Raw genomic sequence first — 19,512 nt, forward strand, 5'->3', positions numbered from 1 at the left:
TTTGCCATTTTAAAAATTGGGGTGTTTGTCTTTCTTGTTGTTGTTGAGTTGTAAGAGTTTTTATGTATCCTGTCCCTTGTCCAATATATCATTTGTAAATATCCTTACCTATTCTGTATGTTTTATTTTCACTTTTTGATTATGTCCTTTGATGCACAAATTTTATATTTTGATGAAATCCACTTTATTTTTTTGTTTTCTTGCTGTGCTTTTGATGTGAGAGCTAAGAATCCATTGCCAAATCCAACGTTTTGAAGATTTACTATATTTTCTTCTAAGAGTTTTTAGTTTTAGCTCCTATACTGATCCATTTTGAGTTAATTTTTGTATGTAGTGAGAGATAGGGGTACAACTTCATTCTTTTGTGTGTGATATCAAGTTGTCCCAGCATCATTTGTTGAAGTGACTTTTCTTTTCCCATTGAGTAGTATTGGTTCTCTTGTTTAAAATTAATCAATCAATGACCTCAAAGACACAAGCAACAAAAGAAAAAATAGACAAATGGGACTATCTCACAATTTTGATATTTGGTTTCTCAAAAGACACTGTCAACACAGTAAAAAGACAACCCACCAAATGGAAGAAAATATTTGCAAATCATATAACTGATAAAGGATAAATATCAAGAGTGTATAAAGAACTCCTACAACTCAACAACAAAAAAAACCCACTTCAAAATGGGCAAAGGAATTGAATAGACATTTCTTCAAAGAAGATAAAAAATTATCAGGAAGCACATGAAAAGGTGCTCAGCATCACTAATAATCAGGGAAATGCAACTCAAAACCACAATGAGATACCACCTGACATCCATTGGGAAATCTACTGTCCAAAAAAAAAAAAAAATAGCAAGGATTGACAAGGTTGTGGAGAAATTGAAGCACTTGTGGACTGTTGGTGGGAATGTAAAATGGTGCAACCACTGTGGGAAACAGTTTGGTGCTTCCTTAAAAAATTAAAAATAGAATTACCATATGGTCCAGCAATTCCACATCCAGACCTATACCCAAAATAATTGAAGGCAGGGTCTGGAAGGGACATCTGTACACCCAAGTTCATAACAGCATTATTCACAATACCCAAAGGGTAGAAGCAACCAAGTGTCCATTGATGAGTGAATGGACAAACAAAATATGGTATACACATCCAATGGAATATTACTCACTGAAACTCTGGCACATGCTACAACATGGATGAACCTTGAGGACATTATGCTAAGAGAAATAAGGTGATTACAAAAAGACAAATACTGTATGATTCCACTTGTATGAGCTACTTAGAGTAGCCAAAATCAAGAGACAGAAAGCAGAATGGTTGTTGCCAGAGACTGGAGGGAGAAGATAATTAGGAGTTATTATTTACTGGGTATAGAGTTTCAATTTTGCAAGATGAGATGTGTTCTGGAGATTGGTTACTCAACAGGGTGAACATACATAACACTACTGAACTGTACACTTAAAAATGGTAAAGGTGGTAAATTTTGTAATATATACTTTACCGTAATTTTTTAAAAGTCTGTACAGTAAGTACATTTTGAGAGGTAGGATAGGGTTTTGATGAGGAAGGGGCATACCTATTTATTGCCACTTTACCCCTTTACTATAATTTTAATGGAATTTTGGGAGTTAAGCAAAATTGTAAGTTTAAACTGTTGCATAGATTTTTGTTTGTTTTTTGATTTTTTTAGGAGATAATATTCAAATACCAATGTGTGAAGGATAGGCTGAAATCAGGAAAACCTGATGGCAATAGAAAGCTACAGGGAGCAGTTATAATAGTCAAATTTAAACACACTCATGGGGTTGGACTCCAGCCTCTAAGAGTATTTGCAAATTAGCTTCAATTATTTATCAAGGAAATCTCTCTCTCTCTTCCAGTATCTCTAGGACTGATAAATACAGCAACAATCCAATTCAAACAACAGACATCTTGGTATGCTCACATTACTGTGATTCTCAAGAGCTTCTAATTTATCTGGAATCACTGTACCCCCCCAGTTTCATTTCTATCAAATATTGGAATTTGACATGGATTATTTTCTTCCTCCCATTTTAGGTCAACCTCGGCCTCATACTGTTACATGGCATTATCCAACTTATAGATTTAGACAAGTGAAGTCCAAGATACATTCTACCTGGGGAAGATGAAAAGTGGTAGAAAACTGGAAGAGAGATGATGGGAACCAGCACCTATTGAGTACATCTCTAAAGCTGTATTATTGATTTTAAATAGGTTATGTCATTTAATATTTATGACAACCCTATGAGGTATATATTGTCATTTTCTGTTGTATAAATTAATAAAAAGAGACTTGGAGAGCTTTGATAACATTCCCAAAGTTAGTCATACAGAATAAGAAAATTGAGTTTAGGACTCAGGTGGTCTAAAGCTGTTCTGAGGTTGTTTTCTGACCTGCCAGGGGTGGTTAGCCCTGAGCTTAGCTTGATTTTAACCAGAAAGTTGTCAGAAATTGGCCTTTGATTAAGATAAGAATGCCTCACTGGGTTTTCTCATTTCTTCATGCACATTTTCCCAGTTGTTGTAACAAAGATGCTTCATCAAATGGAGAACAGATCCACACTTTGCCAACAGGAAACAGGATTCACACTCAACAGTTGCCTTTGGTGCCCAAATACACTACGAGAGGATAAACAGATTCAAATTCTGTATTTTGAAATTGAGAGCTATAGAATAAAACATCACAAATTCAGTGCTGATTATGTTTAGATGTTAAGTCTGTTCTTGCTACCAAATAACAAAACAAAATAGTGATGAGCATTGAATTTGCACCAATGCACTCTTTGTGCTTGCTTATTCATGAATGCTACACTGATTTTTTCCCAACTCATAAAAGGTTTATAAGAATACAAGAGGGAACATGCTGAAAAGTTTTAAAATATTTACTAATTGAATGGCAAGTTTTCAAATTATGCTAGAAAATTAAAATCATCTTTCTCGTTCAGTGGAACAAACTTGCATTAGAATTTTGAAGTAGTTCGTTGCTTAAATAGATCAAAATCCTGTGTTTAGAATCTGCTTCTCTTATATGGGGATATGGAAAATAGTGAATATGTTTCTAGATCTTCATAAAGCAAACCTTTGTTAGAATATCACTTCCTCTAATTTCTCCATCCCAAGCTGACCTATATAGCTGACCGCTCTCTAAACTTGTGTTCCTACTTATTGTGAGAAGCACCTGACCATTGAGATGACTGTTAACTCCTTGAAGAAAGCTTCAGACTTCAAATCTCATTCTTTGCAATACCCAGAGCAGCGCTTCTCAGCCTTGCCTACAGGTAAGAACAAATTGTATTGGTTGATTTTATGTGTCACCTTGACTCGACTGTGATGCCCAGATATTTGGATAAACGTTATTTCTGGGTGTGTCTGTGAAGATGTTTCTAGACAACATTAACATTTAATGGATAGATTGAGTAAAGCAGGTTGCCCTCCCCAGTTTGGGTGGTCCTCATCCAATCCACTGAGGGCCTGAATAAACTGAGATAGAGAAAGAAATATTTCTCAGCTACCTTTTCTGAATCAGTCAATGTTCCCTGGGCAAAAGCAAATCTCTGAATTGTTATCCTCTACTCTGAATCTAGCTCCAATATTTCTTCAATATCTTGTACATTTTTCAGATGCTTTTAAGAATATGATTGTTTTATTCTAACACTTTTAAAGTTGTCTTAACAGGAGGATTGATTCAGATTATCTAGTCCATCATCACAAGAAGGGAAGTCCTAATCATGCTTAAATTAGGGATTGGGGTTTTAATGTTTTTACAGTGACTTGGCTAACTTTGGGCTATAGCCTTGAGTCCAAATAAAGAACTGGAACAAAGCCCCCAGAATAAAACTAGGATTCCCCCCCCCAAAGGGGATCACACTTTTTGTTTCTATGAAAAGGAAACTAGAAAAACTTCACCCATGAAGTTTTGGAAAGATGCAAAGTAGCTGGTCATTTGCCTGGTTTTGTGACATGGGGGCGCTTCAAAGTCTAAGAAATTGAAACCTTGAGGCCACTTCATCAGTGGTCTCACTGTGGGTGTGATGTAGAGGATCTGAATTTATTTTACCCCATAGTGTAAGACCTTAATTTAAAAATTATCCCTAACTATTACAATAATTTGGGGCATTCAGCAGGGAAAAAAAGAAACCACAAAATTGCTCCATGGAGATCTTTCCACACCCCAGAATTCATTAACTCACACATATAAAGCAAACCCCCATTAAAGTTAAGCTAGCAATAAAAATTTACAGACAGCATGAGCATGAGATGATCTGGCATGAGGAAGAGTCACCAGACACAGCAAACTAGAGAATTAATAGGCTAAGAACTTGAGGTAACAGAATATTCTCATAAAGTCTACAAAGCAAATTTGTTTAAATGATCAAAGAGATGAAAGAAGTAGTAGAAATCACACTGATGAACAAGCCACTGTGATGAAAAAAAAAAAAAGGAGGCAAGTGCTTCCATGGTGGCGCAGTGGTTGAGAGCCTGCATGCCGATGCAGGGGACACGGGTTCGTGTGCTGGTCCGGGAAGATCCCACATGCCACGGAGCGGCTAGGCCCATAAGCCATGGCCACTGAGCCTGCGCGTCTGGAGCCTGTGCTCCGCAAAGGGAGAGACCACAACAGTGAGAGGTCCGCGTACTGCAAAAAAAAAAAAATAAAAGAGGCAAATATTTAAAAGAACCAAGTATATTTTTATTAATTAATATAGTCATTATAGTCATTGGAATTTAAAACTCAGTAAATGTTTAAATTGTGAAAAAGAGAACTAGTGGCATAGAAAATAAATTTCTGGATATTACACAAACACAGATTAAAAATATAGAAAACAAAAGAAGTTATAAGACATGAAGAGTGTAATTAGCAGGTCAAACATGTCTCAAAACAGTTCCACAATGAAAGAACAGAGTTGCACCAAGATTTGAGGAGAAAATGTCTGCAAATTTTCTAGAATTGAAGAAAAGACACACACACCAAAAGAAAAGACATGAATATTCAGACTGAAGGTACATTAAGTCCCCTGTTCGATAAATCAAATGAAATGCAGAAGTAGACACACTGTCACCAAAGTAGAGAATACCAAAGATAGAACGAAAAATTTAGAATACACCAGAGAGGAAAAGACAGTATATTTATAATGCAAATAAAACCTCAACTGACTGACTGAAGACTTGTTATATTGACAGTCATAAGATGATAGGATAATAATTTCAAATGTTGAGGAAAAATAACTCTCAGTCTATAAATCTATACCCAGATGAATTATCTTCAAGAATAAAGAAAAAATAAAACCCCTTCCAAACAAGCAAAGAATAAGTTTATTGTACTCAGATCATTGAAGAAAGATTTATAAGAGTAAATAATTTAGGAAACTTAAACCAGAGTAAAGTGTGGGCTGTAAGAATAATATGAGCAAAACAATGTAGGTAAATCAAATTAATAGTTGAGTATATAAAAAAGAAAAAGTAAATGAAGAATCACTATTATGGGACTGGAAAAAAAAAGAAGGTGAAACTGAGAAATAATCCAAATTAACATGGGTCGTAGGTGCTTGTTGTAATCAGAGTCCTTACATTTTAAGGAGGAAGAACTATTGACTAATTTTAGATTTTCAGTCAAGTACCATCAATAACCCTTTCATCCATAGAGGGGGGATACATGAGTAAAGAAAACTCAATCAATCAAAAAAAAATACATAAAAGTAAGTAAGCAAAGTAGAAAGAACAAATAAAAAGCCCGGAAAGTAGAAAACACAATACAATATGGTAGGAATTAAACCAAATAATATGAGTGATCATGATAAATGAAAATAGAATAAACTGGTCTTTTGAAACACAAAGATTGTCAAATACGATTTCAAAATATAATCTAAAAAAAAATACAATCTAGCTATATGTTTTACACAAAGAACTCATCTAAAATATTATGACACAGAAAGAATGAGGACTTGCGGTCATTGCTGTGACAATGACCCCATTTGTACCCAGGCTGGGGAGGCCATGGAAAACTCATAATCTGCTGGATCTGTAGACAAATGGTGATTCATGTTTACTGACCCTGTTACTAAAAAAGATTAGTTCTCCAGTCTTCTGATTTTAACATACTCATTTAGAACAGAAGCATTATTAATTCTTCAGTATTTGACGAAATGACTGTGGACAAAATGTGTCTTTTGGGTTTTCACATGCCAATCTAGAAATGGTGCCAAGGTTCATTCACTACTTGTACCCTTCTGCAGTCTAATTCAAAATGTGCCAGCTCATTCTAGCTCAGTCCTAATGAACTAGATCTGCAGTGCAATCAGACAATCACTGTTTGCTGAACTAAACATAATACCAATCATTCCTTGGAGGTTACCATAAAACTACAAAATGATTTTGTCATGTTAGAGGTCTAAATAGGGTAACTAAATATAATACTGTTAAGTTCATTTCACTGATGCTAAAAGATTAAAATTTTCCTAGTATCCTTTGTTATTACATTTTTCTTTTTAGAGTTATTATTTTAATCTAATATAAACGTAACACTCAGTGATATGTATTACATAGTATATCTGAAAGACTGATAATTTGCATTCAGTTTATTAAAATTCTAAGCTGAACATTTACTTATCTTTCTCATGATAAGATGTGGATAGAAGATAGATGCACACTCATTTCTCAGGGCAAGATTGTGAATATTATCAACACTTAAAAATAATATTATGTATGACTAGAAAGATTAATGGAATAATAGAATCCATAAATGAAGTCTAATAGTCATATGACGAAGGTGGCATTAGTGGAGAAAAGCCAGATTCTTCAAATAAGTCATGTTCAGACAACTTATACCAAGATATATTCCACGTGAAGCTAAATTTGATGATAAAAATGACTCCATAAGGTACTAGAAGAAGACATAGATTGCTATATATAATCTTGGCATATGGATGGCCTTTCTTGGTATGATATAAAACCAGGATCATATAAAGGAAAAGAATAAGTAAATCTATTTAAAAATTAGTAACATTTCCATGAAAACTTTATATAGTAAAGTTAAAAACAACATATTGGCAAAAAAATTTGAAGATAAATTACAAAGTGCCATTTAAAAATCCACATTGAGGGCTTTCCTGGTGGCGCAGTGGTTGAGAGTCCGCCTACCGATGCAGGGGACATGGGTTCTGTGCCCCAGTCTGGGAAGATCCCACATGCCGCGGAGCGGCTGGGCCCGTGAGCCATGGCCACTGAGCCTGCGCGTCCGGAGCCTGTGCTCCGCAACGGGAGAGGCCACAACAGTGAGAGGCCTGCATACCGCAAACACACACACACACACACACACACACACACACACACAAATCCACATTGAGTTTTTATAACTCAGTAAGTAAAGATGAACACCACCAATAGATACATGGGAAATGATATGAAAAGTCATTTCATATATAAAAAATACTGAGTGAAAATAAATGCTCATCGAGCAAATACTTTAAAAGATGCAAGTTAAAAAAGCAAGGGGATACTATTTTCTAATGTATAAGCTTAACAAAGATTTAAAACTTTGTTTAACATTACCCCATTATGGGTTTCCCTGGTGGTGCAGTGGTTGAGAGTCTGCCTGCCGATGCAGGGGATGCGGGTTCGTGCCCCGGTCCGGGAGGATCCCACATGCCACGGAGTGGCTAGGCCCGTGAGCCATGGCCGCTGAGCCTGTGCGTCCGGAGCCTGTGCTCCACAACTGAAGAGGCCACAACAGTGAGAGGCCCACGTACTGCAAAAAAAAAAAAAAATACCCCATTAGCAGGATATTGAGGTACAGGTGCTCTCATAATGTGGGGATGCAAATTAAATTAGTTGTAACTGCTATAGCAAAAATTGACTACATAATTTTGTGTCAGATTTACTGAGATATAATTACATACAATTTTATTCTTTAGGGTGTATGATTTGATGAGTTTTGACAAGCACATATATTACTATAAAAATTTCTATTTCCATCATTCCCAAAGTTCCCTCCTTCCTCCTTGAAGTAAAGCCCTTTTTTTCATCCCTAGGCCTTTGCAACAATTAATATACTTTCTGGCCCTATATAGTTTTGCCTTTTGTAAAATATCATCACTTTTTTTATCTGGCTTCTTTCATTTATCATAGTGCTTTTGACTGTTGTTGTATGTATCAGCTTATTCCTTTTCATTGCTGAATACTATTCCATTGAATGGATGTGCCACAGTTTGTCTATTTATAACTTGGGCATTTGAACCCAGTTTGGAGGCATTATGAATAAAATTTCTATGAATATACATGAGCAATTATTACATGGATATATGCTTTCATGTTTCATTGGTAAATATCCAGGAAAGGGATTACAGGGTTATATGGTAGATGTATGTTTAGTCTTATAAGGTACAGCCATACTGTTTTCCAGAGTGGTTTTATGTTTTGAGCATTTTAATTACTCCATATCCTCACTAGCACTTTGTATTGTCAGTCTTTTAAATTTAACCATTCTAGTGGGTCTATAGTAGTATTTTATTGTGGTTTTAATTTGCATTTTCCTAGTGACATACTGCGAATCTTTTCATGTGTTAAAAGAAAACATAATGATAACACCAAGTGCTGGCAACATGAAGAAACTGGATCACTCATACACTGTGGTGGGAATGTAACATGGTGCAGCCACTCTGGAAAACAGTTTGGTAGTGCCTTAATAAACTGAACAGGCAAGTACCATATAACCATGCAATTGTACTCCTAGACATTTATCCCAGAAAAATTAAGAAGTATGTTCATAGCAACATCTATACATGAGTGTATATAGCAGCTTTTTCCTGGAAAAAACTGGAAACAACATAGATGTACTTCAGTGAGTGTATGGTTAAACAAATTGTGATAAATCCATATCATGGAATATGACTCAGCACTAAAAAGAAATGAACTATTGATAAATGCAACAGCCTTGATAAATCTCCAGAGAATTATACTGAGTAAAAAAAGCTAACCTCAAAAGGTTACATACTGTATTATTCTGTTTATATAATATTCTTGAAATGAATTCTAGAAATGGAGAATTAATTAATGTTTGGTTAAGGAGGGAAATGAATGTAGCTATAAAAGGACAAAATGAAGAATCCTTGTGGTAACAGAAACATTCTGTATTTTAACTTTATTAATGTCAATATCCTGGTTTTGATATTATAGTATAGTTCTGCAAGATTTACTACAGGGGGAAAACTAGGTAGAGTGTACTCAGGACCTTTGCAATATGTTTTGCAACTGCATTTGAATGTTCAATTATCTTAAAATAAAAAGTTTAACTTAAAAAGTTAAATATACACCTACCATATAATCTAGCCTTTCCATTCCTAGGTATTCACCAAAGAGAAATGAAAGCTTATGTCCATACAAAGAGTTGTATAAGACTGTTCAGAGAAACTTTATTTGTAATAGCCAAAGACTGAAGAGAACTCAAGTATCCTTCAACAGGTGAATAGATAAACATATTGTGATATATCCAAACAATGAAATACTCAGCAGTAAAAAGAACTGAACTTTTGGTACATGCAACACAATGAATGAATCTTAATATAATTAGGCTGAGTCAAACAAATATAAAATTCTACAAATGCACTTTAATCTTCGATGACAGAAAAGAGATCAGATGAATTTACAGGTGCATTTCAAAGCTTGTCAAATTGTACACTTTTAAGTGCATAAAACTTATTGTATTTTAAAATATAATTCAATGAAGCTGTAAAAATAGTCATTCTCTTTGTGTTTTTACAGAATTTTATATAAAATCTCTATTGCCGTGTGAACTGTGGAGTTAGAGGCCTGGGATGGAGTCCCATTTTCATCATTTATTAACCATGTAACATTAGGGAAGTTAAAATCATTTCATCATCTATAAAATGGATATAACAAAAGTGCCTATCTCAAAATGTTCAGAGGATTGAATGTACAAATGCAGATCTTAACACACTGCGCATCTAGTAAGTGCTCAAAAATGCCCAGTGCTATTATCAATAACATTACATAGTGACCATTTAAAGGTTAGGAGGGACCATGTCTTACCCATTCTTGTATTCCCACTATCTGTTTTGTGTGTGTGTGTGTGTGTGTGTGTGTGTGTGTTTGCGGTACACGGGCCTCTCACTGTTGTGGCCCCTCCCGTTGCAGAGCACAGGCTCCGGACGCGCAGGCTCAGCGGCCATGGCTCACGGGCCCAGCCGCTCTGTGGCATGTGGGATCCTCCCGGATCAGGGCACGAACCCGTGTCCCATGCATCAGCAGGCGGACTCTCAACCACTGCGCCACCAGGGAAACCCTGTTTTGTGTGTTTTTAAAACATCTTTATTGGAGTATAATTGCTTTAAAATGGTGTGTTAGATTCTGCTTTATAACAAAGTGAATCAGCTATACATACACATATACCCCCATACCTCCTCCCTCATGCATCTCCCTCCCACTCTCCCTATCCCACCCCTCTAGGAGGTCACAAAGCACTCAGCTGATCTCCCTGTGTTAATTCGGCTGCTTCCCACTAGCTATCTATTTTACATTTGGTAGTATATATAAGTCCATGCCACTACCTCACTTTGTCCCTGCCTACCCTTGCCCCTTTCCGTGTCCTCAAGTCCATTCTCTACGTCTGCATCTTTATTCCTGCCCTGCCCCTAGGTTCTTGAGAACATTTTTATTAAACTCCATATATATGTGTTAGCATATGATATTTGTTTTTCTCTTTCTGACTTACTTCACTCTGTATGACAGAATCTAGGTCCATCCACCTCACTACAAATAACTCAACTTTGTTTCTTTTAATGGCTGAGTAATATTCCATTGTACATATGTGCCACATCTTCTTTATTCATTCACCTATTGATGGACACTTAGGTTGCTTCCATGTCCTGGTTATTGTAAATAGTGCTGCAATGAACATTGTGGTACATGACTCTTTTTGAATTATGTTTTTCTCAGGGTATATGCCCAGTAGTGGGACTGCTGGGTCATACGGTAGTTGTATTTTTAGTTCTTTAAAGAACCTCCATACTGTTCTCCACAGTGACTGTGTCAATTTACATTCCCAACAACAGTGCAAGAGGGTTCCCTTTTCCCCACACTCTCTCCAGCATTTATTGTTTGTAGATTTTTTGATGATGGCCATTCTGACTGCTGTGAGGTGATACCTCATTGTAGTTTTGATTTGCATTTCTCTAATGATTAGTGATGTTCAGCATCCTTTCATGTGTTTGTTGTCAATCTGTATATCTTCTTTGTGGAAATGTCTCTTTAGGTCTTCTGCCCATTTTTGGATTGGATTATTTGTTTTTTTAATATTGAGCTGCATGAGCTGTTTATATAATTTGGAGATTAATCCTTTGTCCATTGATTCACTTGCAAACACTTTCTCCCATTCTGAGGGGTTTTTTGTCTTGTTTATAGTTTTCTTTGCTGTGCAAAAGCTTTTAAGTTTCATTAGGTCCCATTTGTTTATCTTTGTTTTTATTTCCATTACTCTAGGAGGTGAGTTAAAAAAGATCTTGCTGTGATATATGTCAAAAAGTGTTCTTGCTGTTTTCCTCTAAGAGTTTTATAGTGTCCGGTCTTACATTTAGGTCTTTAATCCATTTTGAGTTTCTTTTTGTGTATGGTGTTAGGGAGTGTTCTAATTTCATTCTTTTACATGTAGCTGTCCAGTCTTCCCAGCACAACTTATTGAAGGCTGTCTTTTCTCCATTGTATATCCTTGCCTCCTTTGTCATAGATTAGGTGACCATAGGTGCATGGGTTTATCTCTGGGCTTTCTATCCTGTGCCACTGATCTATATTTCTGTTTTTGTGCCAGTACCACACTGTCTTGATTACTGTAGCTTTATAGTATAGTCTGAAGTTAGGGAGCCTGATTCCTCCAGCTCCGTTTTTCATTCTCAAGATTGTTTTGGCTATTTGGGGTCTTTTGTGTTTCCATACAAATTGTGAAATTTTTTGTTCTAGTTCTGTGAAAAATGCCAGTGGTAGTTTGATAGGGATTTCATTGAATCTGTAGATTACTTTGGGTAGTAGAGTCATTTTCACAATGTTGATTCTTCCAATCCAAGAACGTGGTATATCTCTCCATCTCTTTGTATCTAATTTATTTCATCAGTGTCTTATAATATTCTGCATACAGGTCTTTTGTCTCCTTACGTAGGTTTATTCCTAGATATTTTATTCTTTTTGTTGCAATGGTAAATGGGAGTGTTTTCTTGATTTCACTTTCAGATATTTCACCATTAATGTATAGGAATGCCAGAGATTTCTGTGCATTAATTTTGTATCCTGCTACTTTACCAAATTCATTGATTAGCTCTAGTAGTTTTCTGGTAGCATCTTTAGGATTCTCTATGTATAGTATCATGTCATCTGCAAACAGTGACAGCTTTACTTCTTCTTTTCCGATTTAGATTCCTTTTATTTCCTTTTCTTCTCTGATTGCTGTGGCTAAAACTTCCAAAATTATGTTAAATAATAGTGGTGAGAGTGGGCAACCTTGTCTTGTTCCTGATCTTTGTGGAAATGGTTTCAGTTTTTCAACATTGAGGACGATGTTGGCTGTCAGTTTGTCATAAATGGCCTTTATTATGTTGAGGTAAGTTCCCTCTATGCCTACATTCTGCAGGGTTTTTATCATAAATGGGTGTTGAATTTTGTCAAAAGCTTTCTCTTCATCTATTGAGATGATCATATGGTTTTTCTACTTCAATTTGTTAATATGGTTTATCACATTGATTGATTTGTGTATATTAAAGAATCCTTGCATTTCTGGAATAAACCCCACTTGATCATGGTGTATGATCCTTTTAATGTGCTGTTGGATTCTGTTTGCTAGTATTTTGTTGAGAAGTTTTGCATCTATGTTCATCAGTGATATTGGCCTGTAGTTTTCTTTCTTTGTGACATCCTTGTCTGGTTTTGGTATCAAGGTGATTGATGGTGGCCTCGTAGAATGAGTTTGGGAGTTTTCCTCCCTCTGCTATATTTTGGAAGAGTTTGAGAAGGATAGATGTTAGCTCTTCCCTAAATGTTTGATAGAATTTGCCTGTGAAGCCATCTGGTCCCGGGCTTTTGTTTGTCGGAAGATTTTTAATCACAGTTTCAATTTCAGTGCTTCTGTTGGTCTGTTCATATTTTCTATTTCTTCCTGATTCAGTCTTGGCAGGTTGTACATTTCTAAGAATTTTCCCATTTCTTCCAGGTTGTCCATTTTATTGGCATAGAGTTGCTTGCAGTAGTCTCTCATTATCTTTTGTATTTCTGCAGTGTCAGTTGTTACTTCTCCTTTTTCATTTCTAATTCTATTGATTTCAGGCTTCTCCCTTTTTCTTGATGAGTCTGGCTAATGGTTTATCAATTTTTTTTATCTTCTCAAAGAACCAGCTTTTAGTTTTATTGATCTTTGCTATCGTTTCCTTCATTTCTTTTTCATTTATTTCTGTTCTGATCTTTATGATTTCTTTCCTTCTGCTACCTTTGGGTTTTTTTTTTGTTCTTCTTTCTCTAATTGCTTTAGGTGCAAGGTTAGGTTGTTTATTCGAGATGTTTCCTGTTTCTTAGTAGGATTGTATTGCTATGATCTTCCCTCTTAGAACTGCTTTTGCTGCATCCCATAGATTTTGGGTCTTCGTGTCTCCATTGTCATTTGTTTCTAGGTATTTTTTGATTTCCTCTTTGATTTCTTCAGTGATCACTTGGTTATTAAGCAGTGTATTGTTTAGCCTCCATGTGTTTGTATTTTTTACAGATCTTTTCCTGTAATTGATATCTAGTCTCACAGCATTGTCGTTGGAAAAGATACTTGATACAATTGCAATTTTCTTAAATTTACCAAGGCTTGATTTGTGACCCAAGATATGATCTATCCTGGAGAATATTCCATGAGCACTTGAGAAAAATTTGTATTCTGTTGTTTTTGGATGGAATATCCTATGAATATCAATTAAGTCCATTTTGTTTAATGTATCATTTAAAGCTTGTTTTTCCTTATTTATTTTCATTTTGGATGATCTGTCCATTGGTGAAAGTGGGGTGTTAAAGTCCCCTACTATGAGTGTGTTACTGTCAATTTCCCCTTTTATGGCTGTTAGTATTTGCCTTATGTACTGAGGTAATCCTATGTTGGATGCATAAATATATACAATTGTTATATCTTCTTCTTGGATCAATCCATTGTTCATTATGTAGTGTCCTTTGTCTCTTCTAATATTCTTTATTTTAAAGTCTATTTTGTCTGATATGAGAATTGCTACTCCAGCTTTCTTTTGGTTTTTATTTGCATGGAATATCTTTTTCCATCTCCTTACTTTCAGTCTGTATGTGTCTCTAGGTCTGAAGTGGGTCTCTTGTACACAACAAATATATGGGTCTTGTTTTTGTATCCATTCAGCTAATCTGTGTCTTTTGGTGGGAGCATTTAAACCATTTACATTTAAGGTAATTATCCATATGTATGTTCCTATTCCCATTTTCTTAATTGTTTTGGGTTCGTTATTGTAGGTTTTTTCCTTCTCTTGTGTTTCTTGCCTAGGGAAATTCTTTTAGCATTTGTTGTAAAAATGGTTTGGTGGTGCTGAACTCTCTCAGCTTTTGCTTGTCTGTAAAGGTTTTAATTTCTCCATCAAATCTGAATGAGATCCTTGCTGGCTAGAGTAATCTTGGTTGCAGGTTTTTCTCCTTTATCACTTTAAATATGTCCTGCCAGTCTCTTCTGGCTTGCAGAGTTTCTGCTGAAAGATCAGCTGTTAACCGTATGGGGAATCCCTTGTGTGTTATTTGTTGTTTTTCCCTTGCTGATTTTAATATGTTTTCTTTGTATTTAATTTTTGATAGTTTGCTTAATATGTGTCTTGGCATATTTCTCCTTGGATTTATCCTGTATGGGACTCTCTGTGCTTCCTGGACTTGACTATTTCCTTTCCCATACTAGGGAAGTTTTCAACTATAATCTCTTCAAATATTTTCTCAGTCCCTTTCTTTTTCTCTTCTTCTTCTAGAACCCCTATAATTCGAATGTTGGTGTGTTTAATGTTGTCCCAGAGGTCTCTGAGACTGTCCTCAGTTCTTTTCATTCTTATTTCTTTATTTTGCTCTGCAGTAGTTATTTCCACTATTTTATCTTCCTGGTCACTTATCCGTTCTTTTGCCTCAGTTATTCTGCTATTGATCTGCTTTAGTTCTTCTAGGTCCTTGTTAAATATTCCTTGCATTTTGTCTATTCTATTTCAAAGATTGTTGATCATGTTTACTATCATTATTTTGAATTCTTTTTTAGGTAGACTGCCTATTTCCTCTTCATTTGTTAGGTCTGGTGGGTTTTTATCTTGCTCCTTCATCTGTTGTTTGTTTTTCTGTCTTCTCATTTTGCTTATCTTACTGTGTTTGGGGTCTCCTTTTTGTAGGCCACAGGTTCGTAGTTCTCGTTGTTTTTGTTGTCTGTCCCCAGTGCCTAAGGTGGGTTCAGTGGGTTGTGTAAGCTACCTGGTGGAGGGGACTAGTGCCTGTGTTCTGGTGGATGAGGCTGGATTTTGTCTTTCTGGTGGGCAGGCCCACGTTTGGTGGTGTGTTTTGGGGTGTCTGTGGAGTTATTATGATTTTAGGCAGCCTCTCTGCTAATGGGTGGGGTTGTGTTCCTGTCTTGCTAGTTGTTTGGCATAGGATGTCCAGCACTGTAGCTTGCTGGTCATTGAGTGAAGCTGGGTGCTGGTGTTGAGATGGAGATCTCTGGGAGATTTTTGCTGTTTGATATTATGTGGAGCTGGGGGGTCTGTTGTGGACCAGTGTCCTGAAGTTGGCTCTCCCACCTCCGAGGCACAGCACTGACTCCTGGCTGCAGCACCAAGAGCCTTTCATCTACACGGATCAGAATAAAAGGGAGAAAAAGTAGTATGAAAGAATTAGTAAAAGTAGAAAGAAAGAAAGAAAGAAAGAATGGAGGGAGGGCAGGCGGAAGGGAGGGAGGAAGGAAGGAAGGAAGGTGGGAAGGAAGGAAAAAAGGAAAGAAAGAAGATAAAGTAAAATAAAGTAAGATAAAATATAATAAAGTTATTAAAATAAAAAATAATTATTAAGAAAAAGAAGAAAAAATTAAAAACAAAAAAGAAAACAGACGGATAGAACCCTAGGACAAATGGTGGAAGCAAAGCTATACAGGCAAAATCTCACACAGAAGCATACACATACACACTCACAAAAAGAGGAAAAGGGGAAAAAACCATAAATCTTGCTCTCAAAGTCCACCTTCTCAATTTGGGATGATTCATTGTCTATTCATGTATTCCACAGATGCAGAGTACATCAAGTTGATTGTGGAGCTTTAATCCGCTGCTTCTGAGGCTGCTGGGAGAGAGTTCCTTTTCTCTTCTTTGTTCTCACAGCTCCCAGGGGCTCAGCTTTGGATTTGGCGCTGCCTGCGTGTAGGTAGCTGGAGGGCGTCTGTTCTTCGCTCAGACAGGACGCGGTTAAAGGAGCAGCTCATTCGGGGGCTCTGGCTCACTGAGGCCGGGGGGAGGGAGGGGCACAGAGTGCAGGGCGAGCCTACGGCGGCAGAGGCTGGCGTGACGTTACACCAGCCTGAGGCACACCGTGCGTTCTCTCAGGTAAGTTGTCCCTGGATCCCGGGACCGTGGCAGTGGCGAGCTGCACAGGCTCCCTAGAAGGGGGGTGTGGTGAGTGACCTGCGCTCGCACACAGGCTTCTTGGTGGTGGCAGCAGCAGCCTTAGCATCTCATGCCCGTCTCTGGAGTCCGTGCTTTCAGCCACGGCTCGCGCCCATCTCTGGAGCTCCTTTAAGCAGCGCTGTTAATCCCCTCTCCTCGCGCACCGGGAAACAAAGAGGGAAGAAAAAGTCTCTTGCCTCTTCGGCAGCTCCAGACTTTCCCCGGACTCCCTCCCGGCTAGCTGTGGCGCACTAACCCCCTGCAGGCTGTGTTCACGCTGTCAACCCCAGTCCTCTCCCGGCACTCCGAATGAATCCCGAGCCTCAACTCCCAGCCTCTCCCTCCCCGGTGTGTAAGCACACAAGCCTCGTGGGCTGGTGAGTGCTGGTCGGCACCGATCCTCTGTGCGGGAATCTCTCCCTGCTTTGGTCTCCGCACCCCTGTTGCTGTGCTCTCCTCCGCAGCTCCGAAGCTTCCCCCTCCGCCACCCGCAGTCTCCGCCCGAGAAGGGACTTTCTAGTGTGTGGAAACCTTTCCTCCTTCACAGCTCCATCCCACTGGTGCCGGCCCCATCCCTATCCTTTTGTCTCTGTTTATTCTTTTTTGTTTTGCCCTACCCACGTACGTGGGGGGTTTCTTGCCTTTTGGGAGGTCTGAGGTCTTCTGTCAGCGTTCAGTAGGTGTTCTGTAGGAGTTGTTCCACGTGTAGATGTATTTCTGGTGTATCTGTGGGGAGGAAGGTGATCGCGTCTTACTCTTCCACCATCTTCCCAGAAGCTCTCACGTCTCTGATTACTGTACTTTTGTGGTATAATCTGAAGTCAGGGAGTCTCATTCCTTCAGTTCCGCTTTTCTTTCTCAAGATTGTTTTGGCTATTTGGGGTCTTTTGTGTCTCCAAACAAATTTTAAGATTTTTTGTTCTAGTTCTGTAAAAAATGCCATTGGTAATTTGATAGGAATTGCATTGAATCTGTAGATTGCTTTGGATAGTATAGTCATTTTTACAATATTGATTCTTCCAGCCCAAGAACATGGTATATCTCTCCATCTGTTTGTATCATCTTTAATTTCTTTCATCAGTGTCTTTTGGTTTTCTGCATGTAGGTCTTTTGTCTCCTTAGGGAGGTTTATTCCTAGGTATTTTATTCTTTTTGTTGCAATGGTAAATGGGAGTGTTTCCTTAATTTCTCTTTCAGATTTTTCATCATTAGTGTATAAGAATGCAAGAGATTTCTGTGCATTAATTTTGTATCCTGCTCCTTTACCAAATTCTTGACTAGCTCTAGTAGTTTTCTGGTAGCATCTTTAGGATTTTCTATGTATGGTATCATGTCATCTACAGTGACAGCTTTACTTCTTCTTTTCTGATTTGTATTCCTTTTATTTCTTTTTCTTCTCTGATTGCTGTGGCTAAAACTTCCAAAACTATGTTGAATAATAGTGGTGAGAATGGACAACCTTGTCTTGTTCCTGATCTTAGAGGATATGGTTTCAGTTTTTCACCATTGAGAAAGATGTTGGCTGTGGGTTTGTCATATATGGCCTTTATTATGTTGAGGTAAGTTCCCTCTATGCCTACTTTCTGGATGGTTTTTATCATAAATTGGTGTTGAATTTTGTTGAAAGCTTTTTCTGCATCTGTTGAGATCATCATATGGTTTTTCTCCTTCAGTTTGTTAATATGGTTTATCACATTGATTGATTTGCGTATATTGAAGAATCCTTGCATTCCTGGGATAAACCCCACTTGATCAAGGTGTATGATCCTTTTTATATGCCGTTGGATTCTGTTTGCTAGTATTTTGTTCAGGATTTTTGCACCTATGTTTATCCGTCATATTGGCCTGTAGTTTTCTTTCTTTGTGACATCTTTGTCTGGTTTTGGTATCAGGGTGATGGTGGCCTCATAGAATGAGTTTGGGAGTGTTCCTCTGCTATATTTTGGAAGAGTTTGAGAAGGATAGGTGTTAGCTCTTCTCTTAATGTTTGATACAATTCGACTCTGAAGCCATTTGGTCCTGGGCTTTCGTTTGCTGGAAGATTTTTAATCACAGTCTCAATTTCAGTGCTTGTGATTGGTCTAATTATATTTTCTATTTCTTCCTGGTTCAGTCTCGGAAGGTTGTGCTTTTCTATGAATTTGTCCATTTTATTGGCATGTAGTTGCTTGTAGTAATCTCTCATGATCATTTGTATTTCTCAGAGTCATTTGTTACTTCTCCTTTTCCATTTCTAATTCTATTCATTTGAGTCTTCTCCCTTTTTTTCTTGATGAGTCTGGCTAATGGTTTATCAATTCTCTTTGTCTTCTCAAAGAACCAGCTTTTCTTTCTCAAAGAACCAGCGATTGATCTTTGCTATCGTTTCCTTCATTTCTTTTTCATTTATTACTGATCTGATCTTTATGATTTCTTTCCTTCTGCTAACTTTGGTGTTTTTTTTTGTTCTTCTTTCTCTAATTGTTCTAAGTGTAAGGTTAGGTTGTTTATTTGAGATTTTTCTTGCTTCTTGATGTAGGATTGTATTGCTATAAACTTTTCTCTTAGAACTGCTTTTGCTGCATCCCATAGGTTTTGGGTCGTCGTGTTTTCATTGTCATTTGTTTCTAGGTATTTTTTTATTTCTTCAGTGATATCTTGTATTGTTTAGCCTCCATGTGTTTGTATTTTTACAGATTTTTTTCCTGTAATTGATATCTAGTCTCATAGCGTTGTGGTTGGAAAAAATACTTGATATGATTTCAATTTTCATAAATTTACAGAGGCTTGATTTTTGACCAAAGATATGATCTATCCTGGAGAATGTTCCATGAGCACTTGAGAAGAAAGT

The sequence above is a fragment of the Phocoena sinus genome, chromosome 2, assembly GCF_008692025.1.
Source record: "Phocoena sinus isolate mPhoSin1 chromosome 2, mPhoSin1.pri, whole genome shotgun sequence".
NCBI classification, from domain to species: domain Eukaryota; kingdom Metazoa; phylum Chordata; class Mammalia; order Artiodactyla; family Phocoenidae; genus Phocoena; species Phocoena sinus.